This window comes from Lontra canadensis, unplaced genomic scaffold, assembly GCF_010015895.1.
Source record: "Lontra canadensis isolate GAN:19392208 unplaced genomic scaffold, GSC_riverotter_1.0 scaffold50, whole genome shotgun sequence".
Classification (NCBI taxonomy): Eukaryota; Metazoa; Chordata; class Mammalia; order Carnivora; family Mustelidae; genus Lontra; species Lontra canadensis.
In genome coordinates this window covers 7,880,971-7,897,174 of record NW_022631044.1, presented here as the reverse complement: position 1 = coordinate 7,897,174, position 16,204 = coordinate 7,880,971, and the positions used below count along the sequence as shown (strand labels likewise).

General features: G+C 47.2%; 1 long non-coding RNA gene across 1 annotated transcript; it reads right to left on the bottom strand.

Moving 5' to 3' along the window:
* Positions 1 to 262: 262 nt before the first annotated feature.
* LOC116877208 lies at positions 263 to 6,573 on the bottom strand. The gene is made up of 3 exons (XR_004384579.1): positions 6,457 to 6,573; positions 5,453 to 5,554; positions 263 to 1,065 (listed from the first exon to the last, which is right to left on the bottom strand). It is a non-coding gene; the product is annotated as an uncharacterized LOC116877208 (long non-coding RNA).
* Positions 6,574 to 16,204: the final 9,631 nt, after the last annotated feature.

Here is a 16,204-nt window from a genome sequence, read left to right as displayed (position 1 = left end):
GGGAACTGCAAACCAATCTCAGCTGCCTGGATATTGCAGGCTATAGAGACATCTTGGGGTGACACTTTTCTCTAACATTCAAGCAGAGTGGCAGAATGGTGGAAGCCAGCATGCTCCTTCCCATAATATCTCTGGGGATGCTCAAGGTGCTTATTGGAGTCCTAGTCACCTCTTGCTCAGAGTTCTTGCTTCCTATTACACTCCCGAGCTAAGCCTCAGTCTTGCCTCCTAGGACTGCTTTGTCTCATGCTTGATGCTGCTCTAAATCCTTCATTTTCTCCAGAGCCCCATCAACACGTGGCCGTGGTGTACAGTAGTACTTGGAACAGTGGGGAGGTCATGGCACAGAACAGGACCCTGCTGGTCATATCATCTCTGAGGCCTTTCTTGATGCCACTTTCTCAGGTTTCTCCTTGTCCCTTCTCCAGGCCCTCTTTCCCTCTCTAGAAGCCAGTCTTCCTGCAAACTTGATTCTTTCTCCTTATGCATAGCCTCTAGCTCTCTATTCCTTAAACCTGCTAAGTTCAGGTCTACTTTTGCAGATCTGCCCCCTCACCAAAGTGCTTTGCTAAGCAGAGGCCTCTCATTCTGGGGGTCTGCCCTTCAGCTGTTTAAAGACCTGGCAGAAGCTTTGAAATCACATGATCAAAATCATAGCTGGGACATTTGTTCCCCACAATCTCTATAAGAGAGACATGGGCAGTAGAGTGGTTAGAACAGGATATAGGTGTGGCTTAATCTCAGTGACCTAAAATTACAGTGGCTTAAATGAAATAGAATTTTAGTTTCTCTCACGTGCACTTGTCTGAGCTGAAAGTAGGGAACTGCCACCTGAAGTCATTCTTGGGAACAAAGCTTCCTTTTATCCTATTGCTCCGCAGCCCCTATGGTGTTGTCTTCATCACTTAGTTCCAGATGGTGCACAGCTCTGTCCATCTCCGGCCAGCAAGAAGAAGTGGAAAGCATTGGGGGGGTGAAGGGAACGCCTCTTCCCTTGAGGTCATAGCCTGGAAGTTGTCCACGTCACTTTCCCTCACATCCGTTGGCCAGAATTTCATCATATGCCTGCAAAAGAGGCTGTGAAACTTAGTCTTTATTTCAGGTGACCACGTGCCAGGCCACAGCTCAGGGTGACTATAGAACTCACTATTCAATACTGGTAACTATTAGCCACATGTGGATGTTTAAATTTTAGTGAATTAAAACTAAACAAGATGTCTAATTCAGTTCTTCAGTCAGTGTAGCTGCATTTCAAGAGCTCAATAGTCACATGTGGCTCATGGTTGTGATTATATTGGACAGTATGGATACAGAACATTCTCATCATCACAGAACAGTCTACTGGATGGCACTGCTATAGGAGAAAGAGTGAGGGGTGCCTGGGTGGCTCAGTCAGTTAAGCATCTGCCTCCAGCTCAGGTCATGATCCCGGGGTCCTCGGTTGGCCCCTCATCAGGCTCCCCACTCAGCGGGGTGTCTTCTCCTTCTGCCCTTCTCCCAGTTCATGCTCTTTCTCTCTCTCTCTCTCTCTCAAATAAATACATAAAATCTTTTTTTTAAAAGATTTTATTTATTTATTTATTTGACAGATCAGAAGCAGGCAGAGAGGCAGACAGAGAGAGAGAGTGGGGGAAGCAGGCTCCCTGCCGAGCAGAGAGCCCTATGTGGGGCTTGATCCCAAGACCCTGGGATCATGACCCAAGCCGAAGGCAGAGGCTTTAACCTATTGAGCCACCCAGGCACCCCAATAAATAAAATCTTTTAAAAAAAGAATAAAGAGTGAAGTCCTGGGACAAAATGGGTAGTCATTCTCACAGAAATAGAAAGATTTATGCTGGTCATTTCAGGAGTAAGTCCCTTGGTGTAGGGAACTTTTCCAGCCCTACAGTGTAACTCTGTGCCAGAATTGCTCCCTTGTTTGAGCATGACCTGCAGGCAATAACACGGGGAAAGTCTCTAACACACACCTGGCCCATTCTAGGTAGTGAATAAATGTTGGTTCTCTCTCCCTGTGCCCTGTCCACCATGTCTCCAAACATACAGTTCCCTTTATGGAACTTAGTTGCAGAGACCTGTGTTTCCTCCCTTGGTGGGGAAACATTATTAATATCCACCCCATCAAAGAAGAGGTACTGACCAGTATTGGCTTTACCAGAGGGGGCAGGGAGAGAAATGTTTGCCGTGTGGGGACTGCAGTTCTCTCTCCCTCAGTCTGGGTGTCTTTGTGTGTCTGCATTGATGTCATAGGAAGGCTGACAGTGACAGATGACCACTTGGTCATGACTTTTGAAGAATGCATGGAAAATCATCACATAAACTTGCAGAAGAGAGGTCAACCTCTCTCACTAATCCAGCCCTTAGCCTGCAGGTCCATGAGTCTTGGATCACTTCTGCTGGTCACCTCACGGGCCATCTGAAAGCCTGCGCCAGATCTTTGTTCTGAAAAACTGCAGGCCTGGAGTGCTGGGGCACTTGGTCTCCTTGACCTTTGGCCTCTGGGAGCCCTGTGGCCTCAGCTCCCCTCTTCTGAGACCAGGAATTTACATATGGTGGCATTAAAAAGCCCCTAGATGGTGAAGGGTGGTGGCAGAAGAAGAGGTAAGAAAACAGAGTGAGGGGGAAGACACAGGGTATATAGAAGTTTCAACCAAAGTCCCTCCTGTCATACATCTGTTTTTGGACATCAAGTCGTTAATTCTCAAACTTCATGTGGTCACATACGCATCTGAGAATTTGAGACTGTCCCCTCAGAAAAATGCAGGTAAATACCAATATATACAAACATCTTAGAGTTCATGTACCTACTTAATTAAATTTAGTTACCCTTTGGCTTGGAGTTCTAAAAGCGCACTGTGGTTTCTTAACATTTTATGAGAGAGCATTATTAGGCTTAAAAAAGTCCTCTGGGGCTCCAACGTCATTAAGGGCCAGGCTTAACAGAGGCCAGTCATAAACTGAGGTCACAGCTTCTAGGTTCTATTTTCTTCTTGCCTCTTCTTTTCTTTTTAACATTTCTTTGTTTCTGGGAACATGAGTAACTCCTTCTCTAGAATTACACCCCAGGGATCAAGGCAGCCACACCCACCAAGGCTGAGAAAGTTTCAGCCAGGAGCAAAAATGACCCAGATTGGAAGAGAGAAATGAATGAAAATGCATGAGGCTCTACTGCCCAGATTTTCAAATGAGAAGATAAAATTCCTGATTTGAAATCTCCTTGGGGAAGAGAGTTTTTTGTGATGCTATGGGAACAAAAGGTTATTGCATGGTAGATGTTTTCTTATGAGAGTGTGGGTTGACAAGGGGCTTCCTGGGGGCCTCTTGGCTGGAGTGCAGGGAGTGAAGCAGGAGGGAAGAGGGGAGCAAGGCACGGAGCAGCCCACGTGTAGTGACGCTGTTATTATGGTGTGTGCAGTGTCACCTGGGGCTGCCACCAGGGACCATGTTAGCTCTTCCTGCATTGTCCAGAGCCATGGCTCTTGGGGAAGCTGGTGCTCATGGCCTCCTAGAGGCTCTATGCCCTTAAGTCAGTGGTCCTCACCCCTGGCTACACATGAAAACCAGCTTCAGAACTTTTTTTTTTAGATACTTTCTTTTTTTTTTTTTTTTCCATTTTATCTTATTCCTTTTCAGTGTTCCAAAATTCATTGTTTATGCACCACACCCAGTGTTCCATGCAATACATGCCCTCCTTAATACCCACCACCAGGCTCACCCAACCCCCCACTCCCCTCCCCTCCAAAACCCTCCATTTGTTTCTCAGAGTCCACAGTCTCTCGTGGTTTGTCTTCCCCTCCAATTTCCCCCAACTCACTTCTCTCCATCTCCCAATGTCCTCCATGTTATTCCTTATGCTCCTCAAGTAAGTGAAACCATATGATAACTGACTCTCTCTGCTTGACTTATTTCACTCAGCGTAATCTCCAGTCCTGTCCATGTTGATATAAAAGTTGGGTATTCATCCTTTCTGATGGAGGCATAATACTCCATTGCATATATGGACCACATCTTCTTTATCCATTTGTCCCTTGAAGGGCATCTTGGTTCTTTCCACAGTTTGGCGACTGTGGCCATTGCTGCTATGAACATTGGGGTACAGATGGCCCTTCTTTTCACTACATCTGTATCTTTGGGGTAAAAACCCAGTAGGAGAACCTACTGGGTATTTACCCAGACTGTGGACTCTGCAGAACTTTAAATGGGCCACCAGGACACCACCACTGACTGGCCTGGAGTGGGACCTGGGAGCCCTTGGAAATCAATGTGCCCCAGGTGAATCCGTTGCTCACTTAGGGTGGAGAAACCAGTACTTTAAAGTGTCGCTAGAAACTGTTGTAGGTATTCTGAGGATCTGCGGGGCATTTAGATACTTAATAATCAGAGAAAAGCTAAAAGGACTGTTCTTTTAAGAAATGTGACTGCCTTTAGTTAGGATAACTGTGTTGTCAAAGGAGGTTGACCAGAAAAATGGGTCGGTGTGTCTGACATTCGTTCTCCTTTCAGGCATTAAATAACAGAATCCGATCAGCTTCGGTAATGAAGCTGAACTTCTGTTAAGTACTTAATAAGATGAGATTTTCCAGAGAGAATTAATCAAGAATGAGTTTAATACTATTCCAATTAGGTGTGGGTTAAATAATGCACCACATAAAAATTCAAACCAAACATCGACTGGTAGAGGAGACTGTGGGAGTCTCTCCAGATCAGGGTAGAGGTCATGGACAGAACCAAGGTCAGGAACGCTGGCTGAGCATGGTACTAGGCAATAAAACCTGGTGCCTTTGCACTTGGACAGGGTTCAATACTACTATTCCAAGGAGGTGTCAGTGAAGTACCACTTCCTTTACAACGAGACTATTCTTGTTTCTAGGAAACAGAGGGTTAAGGGTGACACCTGGGGACTATTTGGTCACATGTACAGAGCAGTCAGTGAGTTGGGTGTCTTAAGTTGGTTCTCCAGAAGCAGGCTCTCAAACACCTGACAGTCGGGGCGGGGAAGTCCTGTCCTATCTTTGAAGGCTCTGCTCCTGCCAACACAGCCCTTCGCCTTCTCCAGACCCAACCAAAAGCACAGATTCTTGAACAGCTCTCTGATGTTTCTTTCTAATAACCAAGAAATCAAAGAGATTCTCATCAGTGAGAAGCCAGAAAGGAGCCAGAATCTAGGGAGGGGAGAGGGAGGGGAGGGACGGTCTTGGGTAAGTGCAGTCATTTCATGTGCGGATTCTTTGACTTGGCCAAACAAAACACCCACTAAGTCTTTGGGTTTTAAAAAGCAAGCAGTACTGTGAAAAAAAAATCTCACACCACTGCTGGCCTTCCTTTCTGTATCGGTGAGTGGGTGGGGAAAGGGGCTCAGGGTGAAGCAGAAGTTGAGGAAGGAGACAGTGAGGGGAGGAAGGATGACACCGCCTGGCCATAGAACCAGCCTCCTGTTTGGCCTCCATCTACTTACCTTACTTAGGAGGCGCCATCCATCAGACCAGCAAGCGGGTGCCCTTCTCTGAGAAGTTACTTGTCTCTTCATGGTCCACCTCTCCAATCCTCTGCTGGATCCCTTAAAGTTAACAACCCACTGTGATGAGACAAGGAAACTGAAGGGACCCCATGAAAAAAAAGACCTTTTGTTTGTTTTTATTTTTATTTTTTTTATCTTTGCTCCTTTTTTAGCTTCTATTCCAGCTAGGACTTATACCTCTGCCCCGCTGTACACAAGCCTTGGAATGTGAACACCATATGTCCCTTTGTAAGGGACAAAGGGATGAAGATATCTTTTGAGTCTTCTAGCACAAGAGCCGATATCTAAGGAACCATGGAGCAGAGCCACCGTGTGCCTCCATTGGCGCCCTGGCTTCAGGGGATGAGTGACTTATGAAGGACACCTGGACCCTGTCCTTGTTTAACCAGGTCCCGGATTTCTGACAGGATCCATACACCAGACCACAGTTGCCAAAAAAAAAAAAAAAAAAAAAAAACCAAACAAACAACAAAACGCAGACCCCAAGTAAAGGAGAGACTCCCTCCTTTGCTTTCTGAGTCTCTTAGAGTTCATCCAAATTTGCTCTCTCTTTTCAACAAATTCTGCTTTCCCTTTCTCCTGGCTCATGTTTGCTCTCCATCCTGTGTGAAACCGAAGACACCTCTTGGTCGGCTCTGCAGGACCTCTTCTTCTGGGTCCTTGGACCCAGCCAGCCGGCATCAGGGGTGTGAAGACAATGAGGACATTTGAACCAGACCATTATCTCTTTTTCTTAACTTTAGAATGCCCAGAAAAACTTCAATTCAATTTCCAGCGTTTCTTTAACTAGGTTCAATGAGGGACCTCCATTAAATACATTACACTTTCCTCCAAATTTTGATTTTTAGAGACAGAATTAATGTCACCTTAGAGTCTTACCCAGTTCTGACAGACTACGAACATTCTCTTTATGGCCTTTGCTGATTATAAAAATAATCCACCTTATAAAAATTCAAACAAAACAGAGATCAAGCAGACTGGGAGCGTCCCTCACAGCCAGGGTGGGGATTGTGGGCAGCACAACGTTGAGCGTGTCAGCTGTGCATGTTAGTTGGCAATAAAACCGAGTGGTGTTGCACTTTGACGAGACACCGATGTGAAAATGACTTCATCAAACTGGCCTTTTTAAAAGACTTCTTGTCTTCTGGGACTCAAGAAGTGGAGGCAGCAGGCTCCTGGTCTTTCCTGCCACGCATGTCCTGCAACATCATTCCACACATGTTTACCGGGCGTCAAACACTGAGGAGACACTGAGGAGATGGACAGGGACCCCTGGAGGAGACATGGTCCCTGCGCTCCAGAAGCCCAGCGCTGGTGGTGAGGGAAGATAGACCTAAATAAAATAACCACTCCCTTCAGTGCACAATTACAGTCAGTGAGGAGAACAGGCAAGAGAAGTTATAACAAAGAATCTGCCCTAGACTGGGAGTTGAGAAAGACTTTCTTGAAGAAATAATGCTAAGGGCAGAAGGAGGCAGTGTGAACCAGAGGAAAGGGTGGGGCAGTGGGAAGGGGAGGTGGCAGGAGGAGCACGTGCAAGAGCCCTGGGGTAGGAGGGAATCTTCCCAGTTCTGAAAGAAGGCACACATGGGGCCGGGGAACAGAGAAGGGCAGATGATGCTGTTAGACCAGGCAGGGCTTGTTAACCAGGCTAAGGGTCTGGGAAGCTCAGGAAAGTTTAAGTGGGGTTTGTGAGCCTGTGAATAGGGGGTGGAGACATATTCTTGCTGGTTGCCATTGGAGGGTGGATGGGGCGGGGGGGGGTGGGGTGTGCGGGGAATGGCAACATTGTTGATGGGTGGAACCCCAGCTAGTGGGCTATGGCATTTGTCCTGGCAAGAGCAGTCAGAGGCTTGCGGGAGCCCAGCATGTGTCTGAATCCTTTTACAACTACAAACAAGCATAACTATTTCTTCTACTGGCTTCCAGATGCCAGTTCACCATGCCAGCCTTACTGCATCAGTTCCCCTGGGGGAGCTTCCTGGGTTCCCGCACACATCGATTCTTATTTACAACGTCTTAGGAGTGCCCAAGAATTTGAAGTCTTAAAGCTTGGCATACACATACAGATGTGTATCTGTATTTTTTCTACTTTCTCCACAAAGATTTACCTGGAAAGATGGTGTGGAACCCTGAACCTAGCACTAAGTGTTATTTCTATTCGGCCACTCCTAACAGCATGACCTGAATCAAATGGCTTCACCTCAAGAGACTTCATCTGAGTCTCAGTTTCACTATCTATAAAATGGGCATGACTGTTTTCTTCTAGTGTGCTTCATGGCGTTGTTTTGAGGATCTAATGAGATAATGAATTTGAAGGCATAACAAAAATACCCGATATTCTTTATCCACAAACAAAGAATAGTTTTCATTGTCGGAAAAAGCACGCACCTTTATTATGTGGTATTATTGTCCTTTTAAATCTTGGCTCCGCCAGACAAGTGAGGCTTTGGTTCCAAATGCCCCCTCCCAATTCCCTGAGGTGGGTGTGCTCCTCCTTCCCTCCTTCCCTCCTTCCCTGAGTGTTTTTCTCCTTCCAGGCACTAGCGACCATTTCCCCACCCACCCCCTTGCACTTGCTCACGCACTCCTCACACAGTGGCTAGTGTTGACAGCTCCCGCAGCATTTGGCTGCACATGAGCTAATGTTTGCTATGTGCCACCAACTGAACTACGCTCTCTACACATATTATCAAAAATTGTCCTGTGAGGTACCTGGGTGGCTCAGTCAATTAGGCATGCAACTCTTGATTTCAGCTCAGGTCATGATCTCAAGGTCATAAGATGGAGCCCCAAATCATTATCATGAGTCTGCTTGAGATGCTCTCTCCTTCTTCTGCTGCCCCGCCCCCCACTCATGTGCATGCTCACACTCTCTCCCCCCCTCTCTAAATAAATAAATAAGTAAAATCTTAAAAAAAAAAAAATTTGTCTCTCTTATCCCCTTTTAAGAGGTGAGGAAACTGAGCCTTAAAGAGGTTACATAACTTACCAGAGGTCATGTGGCCAGGGAAGAAAAGGGCTATTTGAACTCATTTACCACTCTGTTTGATCATCCTTTACGGGAGCAGAGAGTTTCCGTCCTCCCTGGGGTGTGGCTCTCAAAGCCAGCATGGCCTTATTCCCACTTCCTACCTGACTTCTTAATCTCTCATCCTAGAGGTCTGAGCATCAGGATCAAACTTCACCTTCACCTTTCCTCCAGAGGAACAAGATACCATTAGGCAACAGTCACTCAGTGTTTTTTTATCACCATTTATCATCAAACTGAGCCTTGGGAGGCTAAGTAACTTGCAGTGCTGCAGAGTGGCACTGAGGTCGGGCAGATGTGTTTGAGGCTTCCAATACCTATTACAGTGTGGCCATGTGGCGCAGAATGAGGTGCATACGCTCTGGAAACCATACTCTCCCCATAAGGAAAATGGATATGGTGATAGCACTATTTACACTAGATTTTCTTGAAGATTAAATGAGATCATGCCTAAAGGGGCCAGGCACCTAGTAAGTGCTCAGCAACTACCTGCTCTTAGCAGGGTTATAGAGCTGGTGAGCTCTGGGCACCTGACTTCAGCCGAAATGTCTTTGCCCCCGTTTGAAGTCTGTAGTCACAACATTTATATTGAACAAACACAGGGCAGAATATTTCAGAAGACTTTATGACACTATTTTCCTAAAAAGTTAGCTTTACACTGATCATAACCAAAAGCAGTACCTTTAGGAAGGGGCAGGAAGAAAAGCTGGAGGTGTCTTTGACAAACTTAGGTCATTATTTTGGACCTAAGAAAGGATGATCCCTGCTGCTTGTAATTACAGTGTCTGGCCCAGTGGCTCTGGCTGATTTCCATAGTTCCTGAGGCATCACTGCAGAATAGAATATTACTCATTTATTCAAAATACATTTATTGGGCACCTCCTAGGGGTTAGCCACCATGCTTGGAGGGATGAAATGGTGAGCAGAAGAGGCCAAGTCTGTGACTGCATGAAGAGCACGGTCTAGTGGGAACACTGGAGGGGCTGTCCTTAGGCCTGGAGAGTCTTGGCACCCAAGGAGCCCCAGCCCTCGTGTGACATGAGACTATCAGGTGGTGACCAGGGTCTGCTATGATCCATTTTCTCTTAGTGAATGTTGTGACTGTTTCTTCTTAGAGGAAAAAGAGGCAAGAACTGGTCCTAGAAATAAAGTCTGAAAGGAGAAATCCTTCTTTGGGTGGTGTCCTAGAACCCATGAAGACATCTCTGGATGGCAGACATCCTCTAGCTGGAAGGAGAATCCCTTGACTTATCCCGACTTAACTGGATTATCTATCCTCTAAAATGCTATGCCAAAAGATGTGTATTCTTGGCTGAATGGGCCAGAGAAGGGAGCCCCTTTGATTTCCTTTGGTGAGAATTATCTCCTTTCAATGTTGATACACAGAAAAGGGTCCCTTCCTAGAGAGTTTTTGGTTTTTTTTTTAAGATTTATTTGACAAAGAGATAGAGGATGCACAAGCAGGGGTAGTGGGAGAGGGAGAAGCAGGCTCCCTATTGAGCAGGGAGCCTGATGTGGGGCTTGATCCCAGGACCCTGGGATCATGACCTGAGCCAAAGGCAGATGCTTAACCAACTAAGCCACCCAGGTGCCCCTCCTAGAGAGTTCTTAATTATCCAGGTTAACAACTGGAAACATAGAATAACATTTATAAGAGAGGCTAAACAACATTTATAGTCTTAGCCTCAAAGATCCTCAAATGGAGTCAACCAGAGCTAACCAACAGTTTGTAAAGGTAGCAGCCCAGCTTCTGCCTTTGAGGAGCTCCAGAGAGAGAGGGTGGGGAGTCAGTGATGAGCTGGCAGAACTCACAGAGTAGAAGAAATGGTCCCATGTCCACAGGGATGGAAAGGCAGGAGAATGAGGTTTCCACTGGTCTTGCAGGGTGAGTGGGATTCTAAAACACGGCAAGCAGAATGGAAGAGGGAGCAGCTATGCATGAAGGGAAGCAGGACCTTTTGACCCACAAAGTCTGAGAGAGAGAGTTGAACAGATAAAGCATCTTGGCCAACACAGGGAGCTGAAGCCATTAGGGGGTACCTGAGGGCTGGGGGCCCTGGAGGTGGAGGTACAGTTTTGCTGGCATGTTGAGTTTTTTGGCAAGGTAGCATTGGAGTTGGAGCTTGACTGACTGGTAGAGTGCAGGGCAAGGGGTGCCCTTTGTGGAGATGGAGTGGTACAGGCAAAGCATGGTGTCCAACCAGCAGCAACCAGTATCATCTGGGAACTTATAAGGAAAGCAAATTCTCCACCCACCCCAAATGTATTAATTCAGGAACTCTGGCAGTGATGGACCCAGCTGGGTAGTGTTAACAAGTCCTCCAGGTGATTTTGATGACTACTCTAGGGCAGTCAGCATGCTGAAAGCCTCTTAGGGAACTGGACAGGCATGGCATCTGATTGAAGGGTCCTAAACACCGGATTCTAGAATTAGGGTATTTTTTGCTTACCATGGAAAAGCTACTGAACGTTTTTGAACGAAAGTCATTTAATCCTACCTTCCTTCCTGCAACCAGTATTTCGGGAGCACCCACCCGGTGCCCGGCCCCACAAAGGGCACGGGGATCCCACAGTAGACACACCCACCTTAGCTCAGAGCAGTGTTTTAAGTACAAGCTCATCTGGAGACAAGATTGCTATTGTCTCTTTTTTTAAAATCTGATTTATGAAAGGAAGGATACACCTATTATGCTCTCCAGAAACAACTGTGCTGCTTGTCTGTGCCATTCAAAGTTGCTCGGGCAGGCGTTTACTCACGTCTTGAACACTAGTGATGTTAACTGATGAAGGCAGATCAGGCACAGGCACAAAACGGAAAGGGTGGGGTCCGGAGGAGAAGGCATTTTCTTTCAGGTCTCTGCAGCCTGCCTGAGGATGGCTGTTTTCTGCGTTCTCAGATGGACCTCGCAGACTTTGACTTTCCCCACGTGAGGGGTCAGTTAGCTCCAGGTGTTTCTGTGTGTCCCTCCCAGTTCCAAGAGGCTGTGGACCAGGAGGCCGGGTTGGAGGGGAGGGGAAGAGGATGAAAGAGGCAAGCTGTGGGAGGTTCTCTCCTGATCTCCCACACACCATTCTGCTGCAGCTCCACGAAATTGGAGCGTGATTTCAAAGACAAATAGGTCTCCCATCTGAGTTAAATGAAACCAGCCAGTGTGCTCTTCTGGGAGGCCAGATTGACCCTCTTTTCGGTTTGGACAAGGGACCAAACTGGGGATGAGGATAGGGAGGCCGGACCACCTGCCGGGTCCCCATCTCTGAACCCCTGGCTTCTCTGGGATTCTTTCAGGCAGGTTGAGCTTGGTGGCCTGACCAGAAGAGATGAGTTCAGGCCAGTGATGGTCACATCTGGCAGCAGAGGACGGGATTCAGAGGCATCTCAGGGCTGTTCCAGTCTGAGTCTGGCTCCCTGACCTTTAAGAAAACAGAGATGGGTTTCTGATGTGCCCCAGCCGCTCTGTCTCCCACAATTCACACCTTCTCAGGACCCCAAAAAGATGCCAGTTTCCTCTCCAACCCCAACAGAACAAGTGTTTCCTTCTTCCTCTGAACAATCCCCAGCTCACACTAGATCTGATGCAGAGGAAAGGAGCAGAGGGACACAGAGAAATCTGTCCCTGTCCAGCATCATGCTGCCAGCCCTGCATCCATTTTCCTCGCCCTGTGTTAGACCCAAGCAGCCTGACCCTCGTGAGACTCCTCTCCTCGTTCTCTCCCTGGGAACTGCGTGCAGGACCCCCGCATCTCAGAGAGCAAGTGCCACTTTAACAAATCTGTAGGCAGCACACCGTCATTGTACCATGGGTCTTATTTTAAACTAATTACATTATGGAGGGGTGGGCGGGAGGGAGGAGAGGGGGTAATGATAATCGGGGACTTTTTTTTTTTTTAAAGACCTAGTTTCAAAAACCTCAGACTTAATTTAGTAAATTTCAATTACAAGAGGAGTTACTAAGCTGGAGATCATTTGCATTCTATCCTTAATTACACTTCATTTGTACCCGAGATCATCAATAGAGATTCTTGGGAATGTATACTCAGAATAAGTGATTGATCCTAATGAGGCCTTTGTTCTCCCCAAGCCTCCCTTATGAAGCTATTTCCTCCCTGGTGGAGAGGCAAGAGTTAGCCAAACCGGGTAGAGACATCTTAAATTGGAAATGGAGCCTGTGAAGAAATCAAGAGGTTTCAAACTGGCTTTACCACCAGGGAGAAAAGGCCACACTCAACCTCCATCTCCCTACCAGCTCTTTATCAGGGTCAAATTCCTCTCTCCTTGAATGCCCTAGCTCTGCTGGGCTGTTGGGGATGGATCCCCTTGGCATCAACCACAGACGTCATCTTTATTAGCTGGCAGTTCAGGAAATTGCCTTTTGAGGCCTTCCTCTTGCCAATAACGGACACTGTCATACATCTTCCTGGTTCTGCTTTTCCTGCCTCCCCTAAAGAATGACCCGGGGACCACGGGGTCTTTACTGGAAAACCTTCTTCCCAAGGTCATTAGTTCTGAAAAAGTGGTGAGTCCACAGGAACTATGGGAGTATGTGTATGTGTGGGAGGTAATGCCCATTTTATAGAAGGAGACAGATGTCAGGGGGCAGTTAGGAAAAGGGGAAAGTGAATAAAAAATCTCCTACCCAAATCCTGCTCATGCCCTCTCTTCCTACATACGGCCCCTCCCACCCAACCAGGCTTTACAAAGTCTTGTTCACCAATTACCTCGCAGGTAAGAGAAGAATGGCTTCATTCTGTAAATGAGGAGACTGAGGCCCAGAGAGGTTAAGTGACTTGCCCAAAGTCTGTCAGCTGGGGGGTGACAGAGTGGGGATTTAAGTTCAGGTCTCTGAATATGGTGCTCTTTCCATTACCCCAAACCACTTCCCATGGACTGCCAGTACCTAAACATTTACTTCATTTGTGGAGGTCAGGGTCTGCATTCCCCCGCAGTGTGTTACCCCGTTGAAACTCTCTTTCTAAATCCGTATATTTAAGCATGAATTTTGTTTCAGAGGCATCCAGAGAGTGACCTCACTTCACTTTGCTCTGGAGGTGTGTCTGTTTGGTGGAGAATGGTGGAGGGGGTCAAAAGGGAAGGGAAGGGAGTAACCAGCAGGGAATTTCCCCATTTTTCCACTGGATAAGGCCAAAGCCCAGGGAGCTAGAGACAAATCCATGATTCTCCTGGCATCCTGAACATTTGCCAAATCCCTGCTCTTTGCTCTCATTATTCTTCTGGGGTGGTTTCCAACTGTGGAGGAGTGTAGCCTGTGGAAGTGTTTGCATCGGGGTGGGAGCAGCAGGACAGATGCTGGGAGGGGGATGTTTATACCATTAGGCCAGCCAAGGCTTGGGGTCACAGGGGCTGGTCCTGAGTAAGACGTGTCCTCTGAGCTAGAGCCGTGTTTATCTTTTCTAGAACCTCCTGGATGTGGTGGCTTCCTCCACAATAGCTAGCTACCCCCAGATGGAATAACCCCAGGAAGTCACTTACCCTCCCCAAGAATCCAATACCAATATCCAATATCCAATACCAAAGTACCAATATCCACTCCCTGGGCTATTCTGAATCTTAAGTTAACTATGTAAAACAAGTAGCAAATGGTTTTAAGTAGCAGAGGTTTTTAAGGCAGTTCAGAAGTGGGACAGTTAAGAAAGGGGACGGCTTGGTCCGTGAGCATTAACAAGGAGCAGGAGTGGGTTCAGTGATGAAACAGCTTGCAAGTACTTTTGTAAACACCCCATATGCTTGCTGGCTCTAGGCAAGCACTGAGAAACTAGTTTGAAAAGCATAGAAGTCATAAAATAGCACCAGTGTTTTTGTGGTTTTTTTTTTTTTTTTTGTTAGTGTGAGCAAAAATATTCAAGCAGACAAACCCAAGCCAATCTTCTGGGACGAAGACTCTAAATATTACTTGTGAGTCACCCCAGCTTCCTTCCAAGAGAAAGACTCCCCCATGCCCTCACTCAACACCCCCATCTGTGACGCATTAGGATTGTAGCTTTTCAGCTTCTCCTACCAAAACCCTAGTCCATCGTCGTGGGCATGAGGACAGCCCTGTGCACGGGAACGTGTTTCCTCATTTCAGTCCCCCTCCTGTCTAAAGCCAGCTTCCCCGCAAAAAAAAAAAAAAACCTCATCAAAAGAGGAGGGTGCACACCAAGCCCCGAAGCTGACGCTAGATGGCGCCGGACCCCACGTTATCCGGGCAGTTCGACCTAACACTGCACCCTTTTCTGGACAAGTGTTTCTGCGGTGAGGTCCTCTCCTACCCAGAGACCCAGGGGCTACTGCAGCTTATACTATGAGCATAAAGCGCCACCATGAGATAGCCCCTGGCTTTGCTGCCAACTGGGACCACAGCCCCCGAGTCGCTGCAGAAGGCAATTCCCAGACCTGAGGCTGGAGACCCAGCATTTGCTAAACTATAAATAACATTAGGAGTAAGTAACCCTTTTCCACTTCTGCTCTGCCCAGAGGATCCCAAAGGAGAAGTCCTTTCTCCCTTTAGATGAGGGGGTGGAGGAGAGCCAGGTCCCTGAGGCTCCTTTGTGAGAACTGCTCAGCCTCTGCCCTTCCCTCTGGGGCAGAGCGGAGGACTTTTGCCCTGACCAAAGGCCATTTCTTTCCAGGCCCTGCCCTCTCCAGAGGGAGAGCAGCTTCAGTGCTCCTGGGGACCTGAGTTGTGGGTTCATTTTCTGTCTGGAGATTGGGGCTGAGGTTGCCCTTAAATGTCTGTTCAATTCCATTGTACTGAGAGTATACCCTCATTTATATCGAGAGCATACTGGGACCCTTACTGCTGCAATCCCAAAGCTCTTGTGAACAATAATAGGAAGTGACAGTTATAAAGCGATTTCCAGTTTTCTAAGCATTAGGAGCTCTCTTTGTACCTGAAGAGGCAGGTGACTTGCAGTTTGTGTTTGCAGATAAAGCAACTGGCACTCCAGGGTCTCCTTGGAACCATAGGCACTGATGTTGTCTCTTTGAAATGATGATGATCCTTGTTGTTTATTATCATTTCCACTGTTACGTTTCCTTTGATGTCCAAACAGAACACTTGCTTAAATACAGCTTTTGGCTAATGGGTTTCCGTTGATACCATCTGGGCAAAGAAAGGCTGAATGTGGAGAACCGCAGAAGGGAGAGGAATTCCTGAGCAGACCATTGACTTCTGGGCCCCAGGGGAGTTTTTCCCAGCCTGGGAGGCTGGGCTTTGCAGAGTCAGAGGGCAGGTGCATTGGCAATGCTGCTGAGATGACTGGAGAGTCCCCATCAATCAGCCAATCAGCACATTGTACACACCTACCATATAGAAAGAAATGGTGTGCCTCTGTGAGGTCACAAAGACCTTCAGTCTTTGCCTTAAAGGCTTTCTGGCTCAATGACATTGGGGCAAGGATAATATACACAAATAGAAAAGTCCTAGCAAGAGTCCAGAAACCCAAAATCAGAACATGGTTGTGCAGAGCTTCCCTTTAGAGCAATGAGGGAGCATTGGGAGGAGGAGGGAAGAAGGGACCTGGGTCAATATTCCGTATTCCTGGTGGCTTTCACTGGGCCTTACCATCTGCGTAAGAAAGGGCTTGCCCCTCCGTCATGTCTGGCTTGGAGATGACTTGCTGGGGTCAAAGTGGAATCAAAAGCCCAGAGTTCGTGGCAA